The sequence below is a fragment of the Mesocricetus auratus genome, unplaced genomic scaffold (assembly GCF_017639785.1).
Source record: "Mesocricetus auratus isolate SY011 unplaced genomic scaffold, BCM_Maur_2.0 Super-Scaffold_100013, whole genome shotgun sequence".
Classification (NCBI taxonomy): domain Eukaryota; kingdom Metazoa; phylum Chordata; class Mammalia; order Rodentia; family Cricetidae; genus Mesocricetus; species Mesocricetus auratus.
The window spans coordinates 7566954-7574656 of NW_024429196.1; positions in this window are offsets into that span (position 1 = coordinate 7566954).

Here is a 7703-nt window from a genome sequence, read left to right on the forward strand (position 1 = left end):
CCACATTTTCTCTATCCACTCTTCAGTTGAGGGGCATCTAGGTTGCTTCCAGGTTCTGGCTATTACAAACAATGCTGCTATGAACATAGTGGAGCAGATGCCCTTGTTGTATGAACCTGCCTCATTTGGATAAATGCCTAAGAGTGGAATTGCTGGGTCTAGTGGTAGATTAATTCCCATTTTCCTGAGGAATCTCCATACTGATTTCCAAAGAGGCTGTATGAGTTGGCATTCCCACCAGCAGTGGAGGAGTGTTCCTCTCTCTCCACATCCCCTCCAGCATAAATTGTCTTCGGTGTTTTTGATTCTAGCCATTCTGACAGGAGTAAGATGGTATCTCAGAGTTGTTTTGATTTGCATTTCCCTGATGGCTAAGGATGTTGAGCACTTTCTTAAGTGTCTCTTGGCCATTTTAGCCTCCTCTACTGAGAATTCTCTATTTAGCTCTGTACCCCACCTTTCAAGTGGATCCTTTGGTGTTTTGGAGACTTGTTTCTTGAGTTCTTTGTAAATTTTGGAGATTAGCCCTCTGTCAGATGTAGGGTTAGTGAATATCTTTTCCCATTCTGTGGCCTGCCTTTTTGTCTTTTTGATTGTGTCCTTTGCCTTACAGAAGCTTTTTAGTTTCAGAAGGTCCCATTTGTTAATTGTTGATCTCAGTGCCTGTGCCACTGGTGTTATGTTTAGGAAGTGGTCTCCTGTACCAACTCGTTGAAGAGTATCTCCCACTTTCTCTTCTAAAAGTTTCAGTGTGGCTGGATGTATGTTGAGATCTTTGATCCATTTGGACTTAAGTTTTGTACAAGGCGATAAACATGGATCTATCTGCAGTCTTCTGCATACCACTACCCAGTTATGCCAGCACCATTTGTTGAAGATGCTTTCTTTTTTCCACTGTACAGTTTTAGCTTCTTTGTCAAAAATCAGGTGTTCATAGGTGTGTGGGTTAAAATTAGGGCTTTCGATTCGGTTCCATTGGTCTACCTGCCTATTTTTGTGCCAATACCAAGCTGTTTTCAGGACTATAGCTCTATAATAGAGCTTGAAGTCAGGTATGGTGATGCCTCCTGAAGTTCCTTTATTGTATAGGGATGTTTTGGCTATCCTGGGCCTTTTGTTTTTCCATATAAAGTTGATTAATGTTCTTTCCAGGTCCTTGAAGAATTGTGATGGAATTTTGATAGGGATTGCATTGAATCTATAGACTGCTTTTGGCAAGATTGCCATTTTTATTATGTTGATCCTACCAATCCAAGAGCATGGGAGATCTTTCCATTTTCTGGTATCTTCTTTGATTTCTTTCTTCAAAGACACAAAGTTCTTGATATACAGGTCTTTCACTTCCTTGGTTAACATTATCCCCAGATATTTGATGCTGTTTTTGGCTATTGTAAAAGGTGATGTTTCTCTGATTTCTTTCTCAGTCACTTCATCATCTGTATATAATAGGGCCACTGATTTTTTGAGTTTACCTTGTATCCTGCCACATTGCTGAAGGTGTTTATCAGCTCTAGGAGTGACCTTGCGGAGTTTTTGGGTCACTTATGTAAACTATCATATCATCTGCAAATAATGAAAGTTTGACTTCTTCTTTTCCTATTTGTATCCCCTTTATCTCCTTTTGTTGTCTTATTGCTGTAGCTAGAACTTCAAGTACAATATTGAAGAGATATGGAGAGAGTGGACAGCCTTGTCTTGTTCCTGATTTTAGAGGAATTGCTTTGAGTTTCTCTCCATTTAGTTTGATGTTAGCTGTTGGTTTACTGTATATTGCTTTTATTATATTCAGGTACGTTCCTGTTATCCCTGATCTCTCTAGGACCTTTATCATGAAGGGGTGCTGGATTTTGTCAAAGGCTTTTTCAGCATCTAGCGAGATGATCATGTGGTTTTTCTTTCGCAGATTGTTAATATGGTGGATTACATTGATAGATTTTCTAATGTTGAACCATCCCTGCATTCCTGGAATGAAGCCTACTTGATCATGGTGGATGATTTTTCTGATGTGTTCTTGAATCCGGTTTGCAAGTATTTTATTGAGTATTTTTGCATCAATGTTCATGAGGGAAATTGGTCTATAGTTCTCTTTCTTAGTTGTGTCTTTGTGTGGCTTGGGTATCAAGGTAATTGTAGCCTCGTAGAAAGAGTTTGGCAGTGAGCCTCCTGCTTCTATAGTGTGGAATACTTTGACGAGTATTGGAATGAGCTCTTCTTTGAATTTCTGGTAGAATTCTGCACTGAAGCCATCTGGGCCTGGGCTTTTTTTGTTTGGGAGACTTTTGATGACTGCTTCTATTTCATTAGGGGTTATAGGTCTGTTTAGATTATTTATCTGTTCTTGATTTAGTTTTGGCAAGTGATATCTATCCAAGAAATTGTCCATTTCCTTTAAATTTTCAAATTTTGTGGAGTACAGATTTTCAAAGTATGCCCTGATGATTCTCTTGATTTCCTCAGAGTCCGTTGTTATGTCCCCTTTCTCATCCCTGATTTTGTTAATTAGCATGTTCTCTCTCTGTCTTTTGGTTAGTTTGGACAGAGGTTTGTCTATTTTGTTGATTTTCTCAAAGAACCAACTCTTTGTTTCATTGATTCTTCTCAATGTTTTCCTGGTTTCTACTTGATTGATTTCAGCCCTCAATTTGATTATTTCCTGGCGTCTGCTCCTCCTGGGGGAGTTTGCTTCTTTTGTTCTAGAACATTCAGCTGTGCTATTAATTCTCTAGTATGACTGTTCTCCAGTTTTTTCATGTGGGCACTTAGTGCTATAAACTTTCCTCTCAGCACTGCTTTCAAAGTGTCCCATAAGTTTGTGTATGTTGTGTCTTCATTCTCATTGAAATCGAGGAAGTCTTTAATTTCTTTTTTTATTTGTTCCTTTACCCAGGGATGGTGCAATTGTGCATTGTTCAATCTCCATGAGTTTGTAGGGTTTCTGCGATTTGTGTTATTGTTGAATTCTAATGTTAATGCATGGTGGTCTGATAAGATGCAGGGGGTTATTCCAATTTTTTTGTATCTGTGGAGATTTGCTATGTTTCCTATTATGTGGTCAATTTTAGAGAAGGTTCCATGTGGTGCCGAGAAGAAGGTATATCCCTTTGTATTTGGGTGGAATGTTCTATAGATGTCTGTTAAACCCAGTTGGGTCATAACTTCTATTAATTCTTTTGTTTCTTTGTTAAGTTTCTGTCTGGAGGTCCTATCTAGCGGTGAGAGCGGAGTGTTGAAGTCTCCTACTATTAGTGTGTGAGATTTTATGTGCATTTTGAGCTTTAGTAATGTTTCTTTCACGAATGTAGGTGCCTTTGTATTTGGGGCGTAGATATTTAAAATTGAGACTTCGTCTTGATGTATTTTTCCTTTGATGAATATGAAGTGCCCTTCTTCATCTCTTTTGATTGATTTTAATTTGAAGCCTAATTTGTTAGATATTAGGATTGCTACGCCCGCTTGTTTCTTGGGGCCGTTTGATTGGAAGATCTTTTCCCAGCCCTTTACTCTGAGATAACGTCTGTCTTTGGTGTTGAGATGTGTTTCTTGTATGCAGCAGAAGGAAGGGTTCTGTCTTCGTATCCATTCTGCTAGTCTGTGTCTTTTTATAGGTAAGTTGAGGCCATTGACATTGAGGGATATTAATGACCATTGATTGGTGATCCTTGTTTGCGCTTGATTTATTGTTAGTGAAGTTATTTTGTGTAGTTTCTCCTCCCTTTTTCTTTTAGTGTTTTGTAAAGTATGATTCTATATTGCCTGTGTCTTTGTGAATGTAGTTATCTTCCTTGGCTCTAGGTTTTCCTTCTAGCATTTTCTGTAGAGCTGGATTCATGGATACGTATTGTTTAAATCTGGCTTTGTCATGGAATATTTTGTTTTCTCCATCTATGGTAATTGAGAGCTTTGCTGGATATAGTAGTCTGGGCTGGCATCCTTGTTCCCTTAGCGTTTGTAGGACATCTGACCAGGATCTTCTGGCTTTCATCGTTTCCATTGAGAAGTCAGGTGTAATTCGGATAGGTCTGCCTTTATATGTTACTTGGCCTTTTTCTTTAGCTGCTCTTAATATTTTCTCTTTACTCTGTAGGTTTGATGTTTTGATTATTATATGGCGAGGTGACTTCTTTTTCTGGTCAAGCCTATTTGGTGTTCTGTAAGATTCTTGTACTTTCATAGGCATATCTTTCTTTAGGTTAGGGAAGTTTTCTTCTATGATTTTGTTGAATATGTTTTCTGTACCTTCAAGTTGAAGTTCTTCACCTTCTTCTATACCTATTATTCTCAGGTTTGGCTTCTTCACGGTGTCCCATATTTCCTGAATATTTTGTGTTAAGGATTTGTTGGTTTTGAGATTTTCTTTGGTTGACGATGCTATGTCCTCTAATGAGTCTTCAACACCTGAGATTCTCTCTTCTATCTCTTGTATTCTATTGGTGATGCTTGCATCTGTAATTCCAGACCGTTTACCGAGCTTTTCTATTTCCAGCATCCCTTCATTCTGTGTTTTCTTTATCGTTTCTATTTCAGCTTTCAATCCTTCAACTGTTTGAGCTGTTTCCTTAATTTTCTTGGTTGTTTTTTCTTGGTGCTCTTTAGATTCTTTGAGAGATTTGTTTATTTCTTGAATTTTTTCCCCCATTTCATGGATTTTTTTGTTTGTTTTTTCTTCTATTTCTTTAAGGGATTTCCTCGTTTCTTCTTTGAGGCTCTCCATCATCTTCATGAAATAACTTTTAAGGTCTGTCTCCTCTTCTTCATCTATGTAGTGCTTTTCAGATCTTGCTGGTGTTGGATCCCTGGATTCTGGTGGGGTCGTGTTGGTGTTTCTATTGCTGAGTGATCTCTTATTCTGTCTTCTTCCCATCTCTTCTTCCAGTGGGTGCTGGTGGGGGCTTTCTGTTTCCACTGGTCTCCTTCCTTACTGCAGCTGAAGCTGAAGCTGGCCTCGCTGGGGTTGGGGTCTTGGAGGGGCTGATCTCTTTCCTGAAGCTGGGCTCGCTGGGTTGGTGTCTTGGAGGGGCTGATCTCTTTCCTGTGTGGGCGGCTCTTCTGAAGCTGGGCTCGCTGGGTTGGAGTCTTGGAGGGGCTGATCTCTTTCCTGTGTGGGCGGCTCTTCTGGAAGCCGGGAGCGGCCCCGAAGATGGAGGGGATGGGTGATGGGCAGGTGGTCCCAGCCGGGGATCCAATCTCACCTGAAGCTGGGCTTGCTGGGTTGGGGTCTTGGAGGGGCCTGTGTGGGCGGTTCTTCTGAAAGCTGGGAGCGGCCCCGAAGATGGAGGGGGATGGGTGACGGGCGGGTGGTCCCAGCCAGAGACCCAATCTCACCTGAAGCTGGGCTCGCTGGGTTGGGGTCTTGGAGGGGCTGATCTCTTTCCTGTGTGGGCGGCTCTTCTGAAGCTGGGCTTGCTGGGTTGGAGTCTTGGAGGGGCTGATCTCTTTCCTGTGTGGGCGGCTCTTCTGGAAGCCGGGAGCGGCCCCGAAGATGGAGGGGGATGGGTGATGGGCAGGTGGTCCCAGCCAGGGATCCAATCTCACCTGAAGCTGGGCTTGCTGGGTTGGGGTCTTGGAGGGGCCTGTGTGGGCGGTTCTTCTGAAAGCTGGGAGCGGCCCCGAAGATGGAGGGGGATGGGTGATGGGCGGGTGGTCCCAGCCAGAGACCCAATCTCACCTGAAGCTGGGCTCGCTGGGTTGGGGTCTTGGAGGGGCTGATCTCTTTCCTGTGTGGGCGGCTCTTCTAGAAGCCGGGAGCGGCCCCGAAGATGGGGGGGATGGGTGATGGGCGGGTGGTCCCAGCCGGGGACCCAATCTCACCTGAAGCTGGGCTCGCTGGGTTGGGGTCTTGGAGGGGCCTGTGTGGGCGGTTCTTCTGGAAGCCGGGAGCGGCCCCGAAGATGGAGGGGGATGGGTGATGGGCGGGTGGTCCCGGCCAGAGACCCGATCTCACCTGAAGCTGGGCTCGCTGGGTTGGGGTCTTCAGTTTCTGTCATTATTTTATGTGCACATTTTTCTTATGCACGTGTCTTTGTAATCTATTCATGACTGGTGAATAGACTGGAGGCCAGGAGATGGTGTCAGAACCCCTGGCACTGGAGGTACAGATAGTAGTGAGCTTTTCTATGTACTGGGAATGGAAGCTGAGTACTGTGGAAGATTCTTCAATATTCATAACTGCTAAAGTATTTTCCAGTACAAAATTTCTGTTCTTGATTATGTTTCCTGTACAAGGGAGCCTAGTCAGGGTCAGACCCCTGATGCTGATTAAAAACTGGAATTGTCCTTTAGGTGAGAGAAGTATTCTCGGGCCAGGATGAGCTCCCTAAGTACAGCATGGTCAGCCTTTAAAACATATACATACAAATAACAAAAATGGACTCAGTGGGTGTATTCATATATTTCAGTATACTTATTCATACATACTTAACAAGGAACACGTTGAAGGGGTATGTGGAAATGAATGAAGGGAGGAGAAAAAGGGGAAATTGATGTAATATGTTTTAATAAAAAATGTATAGGAAAAATTTTCAATAAAAGAGGGGCTAGGGGAATGGCTCAGAAGTTAAGAGCACTGGATATTGTTATAGAGGACCCAGGCTCCATTCCCAGAACCCACAGGTAGCTAACCATTTGCTGCAACCCCAGTCCCAGGCATCTCCTGCTTTCTTCTGGCTTCTGTAGGTACGGTGCACTGACACATTCAGGAAAAACACCATATAACTGAAAATTTAAAAAAAGGTAGAAAAAGGAAAGAACAGAATTCTCTACAGTGCTGTCATAGATCTGAGACAGACAACAACCAGGGATAGGTAAAATGAACTCCTTCTGGTTTTGCATGGAAGCAGCTGTGGCCTTCCTCTGAGCCAGCCTCTGAGCTCAGAGGCAAAGGCAGCTTTGTTCCGAGGTTAACAGAGCTCATCACAAGCACTCATCTCAGAACAGAGCATCTCGGAGCAGTGCTGTTAGGTGACTTTTCCTTGATGTTTTCTGTATTTTTTTCATGTGCTCTGTCTTTTGTATCTGTGAGAATTGTGGTGTTGGTACAGCTATCTTTTAGAGAAACATCAAGGTTGACATGTAGCATAGGCTCTAAAGCAAGCTACCTTCAGTTTGTCATCTGCTTGATTTTCAGCTAAGACCTTGTGGTACAAGATGAACATGCCAGAGGGATTTCTTTCCATTATTTTTATAATTTACATATGTTCCTGCATGGCTTTGAAGTAAGAATGTCCCTGCTTTTACATTGTGATCATGTTCAGAAGTGTATTTGCTACCTGCACATGCTTAGGAATAGACAGAACTCTCCATGAACATGTCTAGACTCCCTAAGTAAAATCCCCGTGTTTCCTTTGTTTAGGAAAAGCATTGCTTTGGAAATCACTCCCATGCTTTCCTTTCTTCTGCATGTAAGAAGTCTGTCTCAGTTCCCTGTCTTGGCTGTTGTTATGAATATTCTTGGTAGTCAAACTGACTAACTCTGTAATTAACTAAAACCCAACGAGTTGGGTACACCTGTGAGGGATTTTTCTTGAGGTTTTGAAATTCAAGACCCATTTTTAATCTGGATCATTTGAGTTACTGAGATCTACCTTTAGCATCTTGGTGGCAGTGTGCACCTTTAATCCTAACTAGACAGAGGCAGCTGGCTTTTCTAAGTTGAGGCCAGCCTGGTCTAAAGAATAAGTTTCAGGGATACACAGATAAACTCTGTC